Source organism: Tachypleus tridentatus, chromosome 11, assembly GCF_004210375.1.
Source record: "Tachypleus tridentatus isolate NWPU-2018 chromosome 11, ASM421037v1, whole genome shotgun sequence".
Taxonomy (NCBI): domain Eukaryota; kingdom Metazoa; phylum Arthropoda; class Merostomata; order Xiphosura; family Limulidae; genus Tachypleus; species Tachypleus tridentatus.
In genome coordinates, this window is record NC_134835.1 from 47,008,506 (window position 1) to 47,025,342 (window position 16,837).

At 31.7% G+C, this 16,837-nt stretch overlaps 1 protein-coding gene across 2 annotated transcripts in view; it reads right to left on the minus strand.

The window, feature by feature from the left end:
* Positions 1–16,066, minus strand: part of LOC143232095 (neuronal acetylcholine receptor subunit alpha-10-like) — a 56,286-nt gene extending 40,220 nt beyond the window's left edge. The window contains exons 1-2 of one of the 2 annotated variants that reach the window (XM_076467165.1): positions 15,824–16,066; positions 13,527–13,581 (exon numbers count right to left, since the gene is read on the minus strand). The gene's annotated coding sequence lies outside the window, so the exon portion shown is untranslated. The remainder of the gene's footprint in view (positions 1–13,526; positions 13,582–15,823) is intronic. The other variant, XM_076467164.1, reaches the window with a different exon arrangement.
* Between the last annotated feature and the right edge of the window lie 771 nt (positions 16,067–16,837).

Genomic DNA, 16,837 nt, shown 5'->3' on the forward strand with positions numbered 1-16,837 from the left:
ACCTTCAGATTACGAGTCGAGTGCCTTAACCCACCTGGCCATTCCGGGCCACCACTTTAGTGCCACATTATAAGCATGAAAACTCAAAGCATTCTATTGGAAAAGTTTACGGTGGTTAGACATCATCATATTAGATGGTATGTAGTTGAAGAATTCAAATACACATAGTAGTTAGGCCTTTCTCAACAACCTTAGTAATAGTTTTTAATTCGTGTAAAAAAGTATACGACCATGACTAAAACAATTTCTTACTTCAACTATAAAACGAATTGTCAGATTTAGTTTCAACAAAAACATCGACTGTAGCAGTTTGAAGAGCAACTGAAACCTTGTAAAGGGGTCGTAATGCTGTTTTTAATTAACTACACGTATTCGCTAGAGTCAAAAAGAAGTGCTCTTTGTACCATTTTAACCTAAGTTGTAATGTGAGATATCTTTCAAGTTACTGTTTTTATAAAAAGATGCAGAAAGCCACAGTTGACACACACAATATGTTATGAGGCTTCCCACATTTGAAACAACAGATATCTGTTCAATGGTAGCTAGGTATACGGTCAAAATAAAATCACTGATAACACTGACTGGAACTACTAATGTAAGACCTTACAGGAAAGTGCTCAACTTAAGATATAACATGGGAAGGTAAAACAGTCTTAACAAATATTATAAGAGCACTCCACTTGTCGACTTTACTACCGTTCTTTCTTCTTGTGAGCTTTTCTGCTGGATAAAAAAAATGTAGTCAAAGTTATTAAGTTATTTTTTTAGGTTAATTACATTAATATCGGTTGATTCAACAAATATAGCACAAAGTTGTTCATAAAATGATTTAGGAGAAGGTAGATGTCACATTTCACTCTCAAAATTTACAATTTTTTTATGTATAGGACGCTACGTAAGAGAGAAGACGTTGGAAGGTACTGTTATAGATTTTGAATATTATTAAATAATATCTATAGTAATTTGGGTTAAATATACTAATTATATTTAATAAAATTGATAAATATAATAAAGTTTTATATTTGAGCTTATTGATGTAACTTATACTACAACGCTAAATTAGGCTTAAGAGGTATAACTGTACATTAAGCTTAGATGTACTTCAATTTCAGGTTAAAGTATTGTATTAAACAAAAATAACCTAAAGATTAGATAATTTCTTTGTGTTTTAAGGATTATCTTGTTTATTTGGCTTTATACTCATTAGTTTAAATTCATCTTATAGGAAGATGATAAATTAGGCTAAATACATAGTTTTATTAAATATCAAATAAACACTAATTATTTGTCACTTTATAAAATTAAAAACTTGACACATGAAAACAAGGACAATCAAGATTATTGCATTAATTATAAGCTGACTAAAAAACGAGAAGTTTAAAAAACAATAAGACAGATAATATTTCGCAAAGAGTTTCGAAGAAGGTTGAGAATTAGATATGTGTGCCACTTCCTACTGTTTTTGTAAATCCATGAATAGTGGGCAGGTGCCAAAGGATTGGAAGTTAACTAATGTCACTTCTCTCTTCATGAGAAGTAATAAAAATTGTCCCAGTAACTATTATATAAGCCTGTTAGTCATATATCAGTGTAGGAAAAGTTTTGGAAATTCTGATAAAAGATCCTTTGAAAAGTCATTCAACAAAGTTTAAAATTTTACTGTATAGTTAACATGGTTTCACTAAGGAAACCTCTTGCCTTACAAATATCGTGCCCTTCTTTAAAAGGGCTACTGCTCATGTAGATGAGGAAAAGGATTTTGATTTGGTGTATCTTGATTTTTAGAAAACATTTGAGAAGGTTTCACATAAAGACCATGTAAAAATATCTCTAGATGTGGAGGATAAGATAGCTAATTGGACAGAAGAGTGGCTGAGTGTATTAAAGCAGTGGATTGTTGTAAATATAGTTCAGTCAAACTGAATTAATGTCATAAGCAGTACACCTCAGGGCTCAGTTTTAGGACCTTTGCAAGAAGAATAAATGGTAAATAAATTACATAAATTTGTTGATAATATTAAGGTCTTGGTTGTTGCTGGCTGTAAGGAGGATGCTACTGATTTACAAAATGATTTATATAATTTAGTGAGCTAGGTTAATAAATGGAAAATGGGTTTTAATTATAATAAATGCAAAATAATGCATGTGGGTTTTCATAATTTGAATTATAAGTACAATTTAGATGTGAACAGTATTATGAAAAAATGGAATCTTTGTGTAATGAATGATCAATTTCTTGAGCTATTCAAGCAGTGTACTGTTTCTGTTGGTAGGACAAATAAGATCTGAAGTTGTACCTACAGGCGTATTAAATATGAGTCTGAAGAGGTTATAATTTCATTACATAAGCCGCTGGTTATCTGCAGTATTGTGTTCAGACTTGAGCTCCTTACCTTAGGAAAGACAATGAATCGTTAGAAAGAGTTTAGAGGAGGGCTAATAGAATGGTGCCTGGAATGGAGAGGTTTAAAGAAAAAAATATGCATTTTGCGTTGTTAGACTCAACCACTTAATTTGGTAGAGCTTCGAAAGATGAAAATAAGAAAAGGGAAAATAAAAATAAAAAACGTTTTTAGCATTTAATATGGAAAACGTGAAGACTATGAAATTAGCCTTTATGTTCATTGGCCTTAAGATTTTGGCCAGCAGTGTATAAGGAGATATTGCGATCTCATATTTTTTTCTATTGAACATTGTAGAGGAATTGATAATGCTGATTCATTTTGTCTTTTTATACTTAACGACGAGATATGGAGGAAGAAAGTTTAAGTGAGTTTATAATAAAATTTGATAACTGTATCAATGATAAGGACTGGTTTTAAGATTAAAAAATAACTTGTTTAATAGTTTTAGTTTAGTTTAGCTGATGTAACAGCCGAAGTGGATCAATAGGTCCCCTGTTGCCCCTGAACGTTATATTTCCTACCAACATCAATTAAATTGACTTCCAGTAGGAGATCCCAACTTGTCAACTTATGAAATTTTACATCGTCCACAATAAGGATGATTTTTCTTTAAAGATCGAACCAGCAACAGCTATTTGCATTTTATAAGAATAACTTGAAACGGATATAAAAGTATCACAAGACTAATTAGTGGTTGACTGATTTCGTCAATTACGTTTGAAGTATTATAAGAAACGATAGTTACTCTCATGATAAGTGATGGCTTTTACATTTTGTTTTTGACTGGTTACCAACACTCACAGAAGAAACCATTTTAGTACATTTCAATAGAGCAGTAATTAGAGAAGAGATTAAGTCAATATTCTCCAAGAAGAAAGAGTTTTAGCACAACTGAAAGTTAAGCTAGCGGATTAACTTTTGGTCCCATGGTACTCGGGGCCTAAATTGCAAAAGAATGTAGATGCTTTCTTAATATTTGTCTTAGAAATTAATAAAAAGTAAATCCTAAAAAAATATATAATATATAATTTAATATAAATACAAACAAGAAAGATGAATTTAAAACTGGAAAGGAAAACAACGTATAAACTGTACTTTAAGTCGTCAATCCTGACCACTTAGCAATCGCAAGGCTTCTTTTTGGTCCAGCAGGGCCAGGTAGTTAGGGAGTTCAACTCGTAGTCTGAGGGTCGCGAGTTCGAATCCCTATCGCACCAAACATGTTCACCTTTTCAGCCGTGGGGATGTAATAATGTGACGGTCAATCCCATTATTCTTTGGTAAAAGAGTAGCTCAAGAGTTGGCAGTAGGTCGTGATGACTAGCTGCCTTCCCTCTAGTCTTACACTGCTAAATTAGGGACGGCTAGCACAGATAGCTCTCGTGTAGCTTTGCGCGAAATTCAAAACAAACCAAACCAATCTTTAGATGTGTAAAATTTTATTTTAAGAACCTTTCTTGGGGGATCTTGAAAATGTATTATTATAAGAAGAAAATCGATATACTTTAAAAAAAATTCCACTAAACTACAAATCTATCTTCAACATCTTTTTTTTGTTAATGATGACTGAGACAATGGAGTAGTTAGAGGATTTCTAGCATGAGTTTTATGTAGATATAATTGCGTTCTTAATTTCGCCATTATGCTTATACGTATAGACTTGCAAATCAAATATTTTTTGGAAATACAGTAAAGTTTACTATGTGCATAAAAATTAATTTCCAAGTTGCTCTTTTAATTGCTTCATCTACGTAAAGGTAACATTAAACTACCCTAAAATTTAGATTCAACTATCACGAATCTTTACAGATTTAGAATGAATGCTCAGACAGTACTTCTCTATGTATGTGTACATATATATATATATGTGCGTGTATGTATATATAGATATACGCATGAATATATATACATAATTATCTTTGAATGATATATTTCTGTATAATATGCATTAAAATAAGACTAAAATATTATAAGTACAAAACTATTCTAGGAGACCTCAGAACAGCAATGCAGTAAACTTTCTAATTTCATTAGTAAACTCTATTAGAATGCGTGTCTGCCTACCGCCATTTTTATAACATTGTCGAAAACTCTGACATATGACACGTTATCCGCAATAGTTGCTTAGTCTTAAAATTTCCCATTCATTTTATTTAAGTTGCAGCAACCCTGTAATCAGTATCTCCAAATACACTTTTTGTATCCATTACGATTACGTGATTATTCGGTGTACTCATAAATAAATAAAGAAGTAAGTATGTTTGATTTATAATATTCGAACTGTTCTCAGTATTATTATGTGAGTTACAAAGGTTTTCGTCATGTCTTAGTTTTTAAAACAACAAGGCACAGGTTTGTAATGATTGGTTTTGTTTTAATTTTAAGCCTTATAAGCAGGTCTAAGATGTATATTGTTGAAAGTTATGTCTTTCGTTTTCTCACTGTTGTTCATCTTTAAAGTTTGGATTAGATTTATGTTGTTGTGGCTTACGTGATATACTCGCAATTTTTATCTTTTAAGACATGATTCAGAAAGATATATCATTCATTGTGTGTTATTTCGATTACCGCAGCTTCATGGTCTTAAAATTGTCTCAGAAGACATAATTACACATTATATTTCAATATTTTTTTAAATTTTTTAAATACTGCATGTGTTATACACATATATATATATATAATATTAGAAATAATTATGCATATGCACAGTTGATATAAACATAGAAGTCATAAACAATTTATGACTAGTGCAATAGATTGTTACAATAAAAAACAAAAGAAGGGCTAAGTGTTGTACAACATACTAGTATTTTGTAGTTTGTCTTAAACAGATCAGTACACCATGTTTTATGCTTCCATGAGTTTATCAAAGCATGACTGCGAAATATTGTTCCAAAATTTCTGTTTTACTCCCCATAATTAATGAATTAATGAAATTCGAGTCATGATTGTGAGTGTGTTCCTTCTACTTCAGTGTCTTACTGGAATACGAATCCTCTGCTTAGTTGAACTTGTTCCAAAAGGAGTAATATCATTAATGATAATTTGCTTGTGGGCAATCAAAGTGTTAACAGTGGTTGATATTCAATCCACAGTTGTATTGGTGTATCAGCATGCTTCAATGTACTTGGATATTTGTGATACTGTTCCTCTCTCTGTCATCAACCATACTGATTATTAACAGAATTACTTCATCTGTATAGAGCATTCTTTCTTCCTTTTCTCATCACATTGTGTAAAGTTTTAGTGAACATTAAATTTCGCTAAAATTTGTAGCATGTGGTAAGTAGCTTTTATCAGGGAGAACGTAGACTTCTACACCTTTGTGATGTGTGATGTTCGCCCTGAAAATCACGGATGCATTCACCAAACTACAGTTGAGAATAGTAATTAGTAAAAATGATTAACATAGCATTATCTAATTGGTTGGATGACAGACAATACCAGTGTAAATTTCAACGTACGATGATATTCAGATCCAATTCGTTTTTATACATTATTTACAATTTATATCGATCTTATTTAGTGCTGACATAGTTATTTCCAATAACGTTTATATACAAAACCAATATCCATTTTGTCTTACATAAACCTGTTTTACGCTTTTGGTGCATTTAAAGAAAATTATAAACATTTAGTCATTTTTACAAGGTCATCACAGCCGAGCCTGAATACACATATAGGTAAGGTTAGGTGTATTGTATATGTAATCAGAAATGATGTAAACCAATTCCGTGATGACATCTACTCGATGGATTTCATCGGATTTTAGTTGCCTGAAGCAAATGCAGATAGTTTTGAGAAAACTGAAAAAAAAATGCTTAAAGAATAAAACATTTCATTTGATCTAAATGTAACGAAATATTCAGTTGGATTTTATTTAAGGTTGACATTCGAAATACTACTGGATTACGGGAAATAAACGCAGCAGGTAAATAATGCGTTTAGAAATGGCATTAGTCTCCATTTATATGGTTCTGACTGACGTCTCAGCTATGATTATCTTGTTGAACAAACGCGTCAATCAAAATGGTACTGGAATGTAGATAAAAACACAGATGTATTGCTCATCTTAATAGTGGGAAAAAAGAAATTCTCATGTTTATAAGGTATGTATGTATATATAGTATATATAGATATATATGCATGTATATGTATTCCGATTTTGTTGAACTACTTCTAGGTTTCTTGAAAAATTGACTTGACATTTTACAGGTAGGTTTTTAAATTGTAAAGAAAATAATCAAATATAACTTTTTTCAAAAAAGTCTTGAGGAGCATGAGGGATTTTAGTTAGTTTCGTTTGGAGTGTTTTCAATTTCGGCTCGCCCTATCAGCCGGGGGGGCGTAATGATGTACAGTCAATCCTACTATTCGTTGGCAAAAGAGTAGCTCAAGAGTTGGCGGTTGGCGATGATGACTAGTTGCCTTCTATCTAGTCTTACACTGGTAAATTAGGGACGGCTAGCATAAATAGCCCTCGTGTAGCTTTGCGCGAAATTCAAAACAGACCGATTAACATATATTTTATCCAAATGTTAAGAGAAAAATGAACTCTACTAAAACAGTCACATTTTTAACACCGAGACAAAATCACATATTATTTCTATAATAGAATATTTTAGGAGACCAGAATTAAGCTTTTGTTGTTGTTTTCTTAAGTTAGTGATCTACAAGTGAAGTAAAGACTTAAGTATTTGAGAAGAAACTATAGATAGTGATAAACAACCAGTTACCAGAAGTTTTTGTCAGTTCCTCTAGCGACATGCATCACACCTTCATGTCATATATACAGACTTCTGCAAAATTGATTATAAGTTTCCTTCCCGGGCGTTAAAAGAATATTAAAAAAAAGAAAGTAACGTAGCATGATGAGGAAAGAAATAATCATTTCTCCCTAGGGTATGAGATCACAGTTAAGCTACAAGCTGTCTCATGTGTACGAATTAATAACCGTACTTTAGAATCTCTCTTGTCTTCGATATTCAGAGTATTTGAGACGAATGTTTTTGCAATTAGAACACAAAACAATTGAATTTTATTCTGGCAGATTTGGGATTTTTTCTAATTCAAGGTGTGTTGTCGCAATGAACAGTAATAGAATATTTTAGATCATTTACAGTATCATAGAAATGAAAGCGTATAATTTATTATTTCAAAAGAATATATCAACGGTTCATTAAAAAGAGAAACATGTTACCAAATTGATTATAGGTTATCAAATTAGTTTTATTAGAAAATTGACGCTTTTGCTTTAAACTACGATTTTGGTTTTCGTAATGAGTTATTAGTCAGAATTTTTATCATACATAATTAGAGCAAGCAATCTACCTGAAAACTATAATTTATACCTAAAGTATAAGATCACAGTTAAAATACAATTTGTCTTATGTGCACGAAGTAACGAAGTGTATTCTAAATTCAGTGTTTGAGACAAGACACAAGCGTTGTAAAATTTGAAAAGAAGATGTAAATTGTGATAAACAAGTAGTTACCAGGAAGTTCTGTCAGCTCCTCTAGCGATATGTATCGCACCCCTAACAAAGATTGTTTATTTGGAATTTCGCACAAAGCGACACGAGGGCTATCTGCACTAGCCATCTCTAATTTAGCAGTGTAAGGTTAGAGGGAAAGCAGTTACTTATCACTAACCATCACCAAACTCTTGGGCTGCTCTATTACCAATGAATAGTGAGATTAACCGAAACATTATGACGACCCCACGGTTGAAAGGGCGAGCATGTTTGGTGTGATTCGAATCTGCGACCCTCAGATTACGAGTCGAGTGTCTTAACCACTTGGCCATGCAGGGTCTCCAACAAATAACACAGATAAGGTCACATGCTATTTATAGTTTCTCCATACTTTAACTTTACCTTTAGTAAAAAATAAATAAAGATAATTTTTCTCAGCGTAAAGTTTCGTTACATTAATTTCTTTTCCCTCATACAGGGATCAAATCCTAAATTACAACAACATAAGCCCACACGTTATAAACTGGTGAGCTGTTCGTGAATATAAACATTCACATAAAGCTGGAGAAAGATGTTTTATACACTACCAGGTCGGGTTTTATGTGAGACATTTCCACGTTGGGTTTACATTACATAGTACGATTTTGATTTGTATATTGAATTACCAGTTCGAATGTTTATTATTTGCAACTATTTCAAACTTATATAACAAAATCCGTTTTTTTTTTTTTTATAGAATAAGCAATATATTTTCTACATGCTAATCTACAATGTGTTTATGTAAAATGCAGATGAATATTAAAGTTGAAAGTTTCAATTCAATTTGAAACACTATACTAGAGCTTGACCTCGAAGACAATGTTAATCACTTTATTTTTATGATGTTATAAAAAACACGTAGGTGCAAGAAATCTTGATAGAAATTAATAAAAACCCTATAACTCGAACAAAGAGGGAACCGGGTTTTCTCCTGAAGAAGAAAAATATAGCTTTCAAAAGCGTCCGGGTTTGTACGGTTTTTATCAATAGCTCTATTCTGTATGTTTAAGGTCAGGGCATTTTTTTTCTATTAAGAAATTTCTGAATTTCCTCATTCTCCATTAGAAGGTAATACACTAACTGACCACTTTATTAGAACACCAACTTAGTAGTCAGTTCAATCGTCACTCCTTGCGATTATAGCCTAATCTTTGCTGCATAGATTCCATAAAATGGCAAAAGGCGTTTCGTTTGATCGTAGCTTTGAGTCATATTGTGTGAAAGTGGTCTACAGACGACAGCTGAGGATTGAAATAGCGAATGTGATATTAAGCTCATCCACAAAATGCTTACCCAGATTGGTGACTGATTATGATATGCAAAGAAAAGATAAAATAATTCATTGCTGTTATATTTTACTAATAAATTTTGAACATTAAAAACACGACTATTGTTGAGTCATTGTCTTGAAAGACTCCTTGTCTATGAGGATGGAAATCCCTGACTTTGAGATGGGTATGATCGACAATAACGTTCAGAAGTACATTGGAAGCATTTGGAAAACAAGAGATCCGGCTTCCACCCCCCAACGTTACTCACAACACCTTCAGCGAAGAACACAGGACAGATTAAATGGCACTTAGGGTTTCTCCTATTTTACCTGCTTCGTTAACGCAGAAAAAATGTTTTTGTTTTGCGTAAAGCAAAAGTAAGCGACTTCGTTGCTTATTTTCCCAGAGTGCAGACCCTAGATTCTAACGTTACAAGTCTCCAAATTTATCGCTGAGCCAGACGAGAATATAAACACACACACACACACACATGAATGACAGAAAGGTGACTTGCGTATTCACAATTATTTTAACACACCCAATCCTATGTTTATTTTGTTTGTGGAAAGATGTGGTGTACCTTAATCACAAACCTATTCTAAGGTCATAATGAAGAAGTTAGTCGATGCATTATATTTTTAAAGAAAACAGTATATGAAAGTAAAGTAAGATAAAAAGTAAAACACTACGGACATTGATTAACTAATACGTTAAAATTGTGATTTCATAAATATTCTGATAGTTCGAGTTCTTGAAGGAATAAATACTACAAATTGCGTCTAAAGTAATCAGATTAGTTTGAGAGATTAGATCTTATTTAATATGCGTGAGACGCAGTATTTTGTAGAAAGGAAATGGTGACACGAATCTTAAGTGAAACAGAATATCAAACCATTGAGTTATGGGGCAAGTCGTGTCTGTAGTATTGAACGTTGTACTTTGCTTACATATTTAATGATTATATGTGATATCATTTTCTAACTACACTTTTCTTAAGAAAATATTGTACAACATTCACGTGATGTATGAGATATTTGAACCAGGGTTATTTCAGTCAGGCCTTTCAACCTTGGACTTTTCGTCACCAGCCATATCTTTCCCAAACATATTCCTTCACCCCTTTTAAAACTAATTTAAGATTGCTGTAAATCTTATTTAAATGTACAAAACCGTAAACGTTTTACAGCCTTACTCACACAAAAAGCATAATCTAGACCAATTAAAACGGAAACGATATACCGATATACCTACACTAAACACAACTTAGCCTTTAATTCTATCTGGACCAAGTAACACTGACATATATACCGATTTACGTAGCCTAAAAACAAGCTAGCCATCTACACATCCTAAACATAACCTAACATTTAATTCTGTCTAGACCAAGTAGAACTGAAATAATATACTTATCTACTCAAACTAAATACAACCTAGCCCTTAATCCTGTTTAGACCATGTAAAATGGAAACACAATACAGAATATGACCTAGAATAATCCTATCTCGACCAAGTAAAACGGAAGCATTATTTTGAACTGTGTATTATAAACATAACCTAGCCTTTAATCCTGTCTAGTTTAGGTAAAAAACGTATACCAATCTAATAATCCTAAGCATAACCTAGATCCTAATCCTCACTGGAACATGTAAAATCGAAATACTATACCGAATTACTTACCAAGCATAGTCCAGCATGGTCAGGTGGGTTAAGGCGTTCGACTCGTAACCTGAAGGTCGCGGATTCGAATCCCCGTAGCACCAAACATGCTTGTCCTTTCAGCTGTGGGGGCGTTATAATGTGACGGTCAATCCCGCTATTCGTTGGTAAAAGAGTAGCGCAAGAGTTGGCGGTGGGCGGTGATGACTACCTGCCTTCCCTCTAGTCTTACACTGCTAAATTAGGGACGGCTAGAGCAGATAGCAGTCGTGTAGCTTTGTTCGAAATTAAAAAATAACTCATAAGCATATTTTAGACATTAATTCTGTTTAGCCTAGGTAAAACGGAAACAAAAGCACTAGCCTATCTTTGAATATTGTTGTCAACCGAACTTTCGAGAGGGTTGTCCTAAATATTTATAATTCGACGTGCCAGTAGACAGTTTACTATTATTGTTAGGTTGTTTCAGTCAGTATATTATAAGCCTAGTGAGCTATAATTGTGGTAAACACTTATTAATCGGAAAACAACAGATATTTGAAAACAAATGTTTGTAAATTTCGAGCATTACAAACCGTTTAACTTTGTGAATTAACTTCGGACGTTAGTGGGTTTTTTTCGAGGATATTAAATATCTTCGTCGGCAGAAAGGCAGTTTATAAGAGGCGTGAGGCCAGCCAAGAATATTACAGCTTGCTAGCTTAAGCGAAAGGTATCAATAATTTGCTTGTTCAATAACTTTTTAATTCAAATTTCCGGATATTTGAAATCGTAACATATTAAATCGGAGACTCGTCCGAGATAAATTATAGCACATAACAACGCACACTCTTGTCAGTAAAAGTACAAATACAAGTGTTTTGACAGTATATTTAATCTAAATGAATTACATTAATTTTGTAAATATTTACAGTGTAGTACAGTGTTGTAGGAGAAGATAATTTTAAGGCAGGTTCATGATAGTTTTCGGTTTTCAATAAACAGTTTTACTTATAAGAATATATATTTGAATTGCATATTGTATATCTGTAATTCATTGATATCAATTGAGAGACGGCGTAACGAATGATGACATCTTTTTTGGTATGTCCGTGGAATTGCGATGCGTTAGAAATTGCTAGACATGAGTCTTAAAGTAAAAATATCATTTTCGTTTTCAACAACAGTCTCAAATAACCATATTCGTTGTTTGCCACAGCAAACGAAAACTATTTTAAGCAATACAACTGTCAGTATTTAGTTAAAGACAATTTGAGATGTAACTATAAAGTTTAAATTCCTGAATCCATTCGTACCTTTATATACTAACTTACACATTTAGTAGTTTCACTAAGTATAAACAAGAGGAAATCGATTTAAATATAAATTACTAAGTCTGAAAAGTTGTTTTTTAATTATTGTAAGCTACAATGAAGTGGTGTTACACACACACACACATATATCATTTACCTCTTTTTAAACAATACAGCTCATTGTTGTTAATCTTCGAAATGGTATTGCATATTATATATGTATATGTATACCGTCTATTAATTTTTCAAAAATACAGTTCATTATTGTTAACCTTGGAAAGGGCGTTGCTCAGACATATATGTATACCATCTATCTCTTTTTAAACAATACAGTTCCTTATTGTCTAAATGCTGAGCTTTAATCCAATAATTTCTTAAGAAAGAAGATTACATATCGTATCCAGCCATCATTGAAGAGTTCTGTATGCATTGTAATGACAACCTTTGAAGCAATATCAAAACATCATAGAAGAGTTATGTCAACACTGCTTAAAAAACACCTTGGAATAATATCTCGCCTTTATTGAGGAGGTATATCTACTGTATTAAAAAAAAACAAAACCCTGAAACAAAATGAAACTTCAACAGAGAAAGCTATGTGTAAATTATATAAGGATAGCAAGCCAGTATTTTCAAAGTTATGCTTAAATTGTATAAAAAAAAACCTTGAAACAACGTTGAGCCACCATAGAGAAGGTTACGTCTACACTTTATATATAAAACCTTGAAAGGTTATCCAGCTACCATTTAAAACATTATACTGTATTAAAAAAACCCTGAAACATCAAGCTGCCATAGAGAATGTTATGTCTACACTAAAACCTTGAAAAGTTGTCCAGTTACCATTTAAAAAGTTATGCTGTATAAAAATTCTGAAACGACATCAAGCTACCATATAAAAGGTTATGTCTACACTTTGTATATATAAAACCTTGAAAGGTTATCCAGCTACCATAAAGAAATTTATGACTACACTGTATAAAAAACAACAAAGAAACTACGAAGTAACATCAAGTAACCATGACAACCTTCTTTTAAATTTTCATTGCAGTTTCTTTATAAATAGTTTACTTTTTCACATCAAATGAGTCAGATGACTGAGTTGAAAATCGAACGCATTAAACACAAAGTTATTTATCATCACCTGCCAATGATAAAAGAATACTCTGGTTTGTAACTAAACAGTTCGATTCAGTTTATTGTAACGTTTGTTGAGCTTTACGTACGTGTAACCAGTGATAAATCCAGTTATCTTAAAAATTTAGAAAAAAACAATATATTTTTATGAAACCCTATTACAGCTTTTTGTGAGAACGTGATGACTTTATGTGTTAAAACTCTGAGTTAAAATTCTGTATACCTCTGATAAAGAAATAAGAGATAACTAACCTGGAGTGTTTTAAAACTAGAGTAAGCTCTTCTGCTTTTCTTCTGTTTTTGTTAACTAAGAATAAATGATTATTTCTTTCAGATCAACATTTTTGAACTTATAATGAAGAAAAGTTCGTTTGAATTAGATTCTGACTATTTGATAAAGCTTCTGGAAATGTTTAGATTGCAGTTTTACGTCTTTACAAAACTGCTACATCAGAAAGTAAACATGCTCTTAGATTAATCAGCTAAAGTATTTGAAATGTTATATAAATGCATTGATTTTAAGAGAAAGAATAAATGCAAATCATGCTTATAACTCAATAGGATTATATTTTTATATTTTCTTCCGTGTTTTATATTTCATAAGATGCTATAAAGTTTAATCACTCCGTGAAATTTTCTTTTCTTGTTGCGACCTCTATTTTATCTACAGATAATGATAAAATGCAAAAAAAAAGTAATTTTGGCGTTTATAATAAGGCTAAGTTTTATTTTTGTTCTCGATTGCAATTACTTTTATAATTAAATATTAAGTCTTGCGTACATTCAACTAAGCTGTGTATAACTTAATTAATCAATTAAATGTTGACAAATGGATAAAGTCACTTCATATTAATCTTAGAGGTAAAAAGGAATTAAAACGCTAAGAACATATTAACCTTATATGTTTTAATAAAAGGTTATCTTCGCGAAACAAGTTAAAATTGAAGTAAGACTTTGATTCCATGAACTGGTGGAAAATGTTTTCCATATCTAACCAGACATATTGTTTAAAGAGTTTCACACACTTTATTTCTAAATACTACGTTTTAGAAAATTTCCATGAGTTTTCGGTGTTTTACTACATCCTGTTTTTTTTCGTTTTCTCAGTTTTTATACCCTCATCCCAAGCAATGAGAAAGCAAATAATGCTATAATTAAACTAGTACAAAAATTATAATTATCTGTATGTTAAAACAAATATATTACAGAATACATAGCTTTAAATCGACCCCGTCATGTTTTCATGAAACAGAACCTGGGAATTTCGATCTGTTTACTCTAATTGTTAACCCTAATTATCATGAATAGCTCCAACTTGCATTTTACGTTTTATATTTTATGTTTTAAAAATTATGTAGTGACTTTTATGACATGTAGTATGAGAAGATGATGTCAGTTTTGTTATAAGAACGTTTTATTACATTCAGTACAACAGAGGGTGAAATTGTTCCAAACCAACAGGTAAAACAATAGTAAAACGTGTAGATGTTTCTGAACGATGGTTACCCATTTTTCAAGTGTAAACACTCGAATGTGATACTGCATAAAGAAGGTTCAGAAATCTCTCTGTTAATTATGAATGCAGGAATGTTATTCTAATATGCTTTTCCTTTTAAATAATTAGTGTGCTGGTAATAACTTTGTGAACTATTTAACTACATTATGTTAACACTATAGAATGCAAGACAACATATAAACCTGAGATAATTAATCGTAGAACTCCTTGTCAAGAAAAATTTAAGAAAATTACAAAATATAATAAAATAAATTGGGTTGTTTTTAGGTTTGGTTGTGTGCCAAAGAAAGGCAGTATAGAGTTAAGAAAGTAGTGTAATAAGAAAAGTCAGAGTGACTGAAGGCTAGTGAAAATTAATGAATAATTTATAAACGTTGCTTCAGACATGGAGGAAGTGATGCTTTGCAATCTAAGATTTATTTGGAGCATATTATGCTGCTATTAATATAATTAGTTAACAAGTAAAGTTATCATTTCTGTATCATATGAGATTTTTGTGATTTTGTTAAAAATCTTCAACGAGATAATTAGTACATTTATACGCATAAATATTCTGTTTTTGTTTACTTGCATCTTAAAGTTCAGTTGAAGTTTAACAATAATTTATTATTTATTAAAAAATGCAAACCTTTGAAAAATATGTAAATAGAATAAATTCGTGTACAAATGTTTTTGTTGGTAGACTGTAAAGTTTAACATAAGACGGATTATTACAGTTTTCATCTTAATTATCTTTTCTTTTTTACCTTTTTCATTTTCCTTAAGTGAGAAACGTCTAGCATAACTTAATGCAAACAGTAACTTTACCCATCAGGCACCAGATGGCATGTTTATGTTGTTTCTCTGAGTTGATGGTGGATATGTAAAAGATCTTTCTTCAACACTTAACAACATTTAGATTGCTACTTTAAAGTAAAATAAAACGCTTGGAAGTTCACGTTATTAAAGTTTCAACATAAAAAATAATTTTGAATAGATTACAGAAATACAATGGTAAAATGTATAAAAAAGTAAATGTGCGTAGTAAACTTACCAGGTGATAGAGAGACTGCCTATGAACGTTGGCTAGTTTGGAATACGACTGAGGAAGTTGCAGGGTTGATAAATTTATGTTTACATCTTAAAGCCCAGCTACGAGCTACGTGGAAACACTTCATTAAGTCTTGCCTCACCTTGGTTGGCGTTGAACTAAGCTGTGTACAAAGAAGATGCGCATGGCAAGTGTTAGTTTTGTAGAGCAGAGCTCAAGTATGCACACAGCAGCCCAGGTATCTACTTTAGCTCACAGCTAGTACCTTGCACGTGCAGTGTCATAGCGCAAGAGCGCTGAGCTACCCATAATGCATTGTTGATAAGATGCGTTCTTCACCAATCGAACCTGTGGCTCTCACAGCTAGAAAGACCTATTCTCTTATATGCTGGTATACAAATAAAGAGGTCTTGTTCGCCTCCTTGTTTCTAATTTCTCGTTTTATTATTGTTTTACCCATCTACACGAGTTTCAAATGTTTACAGATTTTCGTTCAAGGCTTATTCAAAGTACTTCTGTATCATCATTTGTTTATTCTTTGTACACACGTTAGCTTTCAAAAATTATTTATAAACCGAGAAATGAAACGTATGTTTAATAAATGTTCTCTCTATCACAGCCTTTTATAATTATTATATAGGTTTCGTTTTTCTAAAGTAATTTGAAATATATTGAATTATAACACATTGGGAACGAAATAAACTAAAAAAAAAAAAAAATTAGTAAATCTAAAATTTAAATTTCATATCCTCAAGAAACAATACTTTTATCATATAAAAAGTATTTCAACATATTAACCTCATCTTTAATGACAAGTGACTGAGACAAAAAAATAGTTCTAGGGGTCTTTTTATCCACAGAAATTTTAACCAGCGATAAATTTGAGTTTTGCATTTTCCTCACAATTAGATAATATATATATATACAGAAAATAATGTTATGTCTATCTTATTTCTAAAAACAATCTTACGTGAGCTGTAAATACCAGAAAGTCAATGGAAGCCGTAAACAACAATA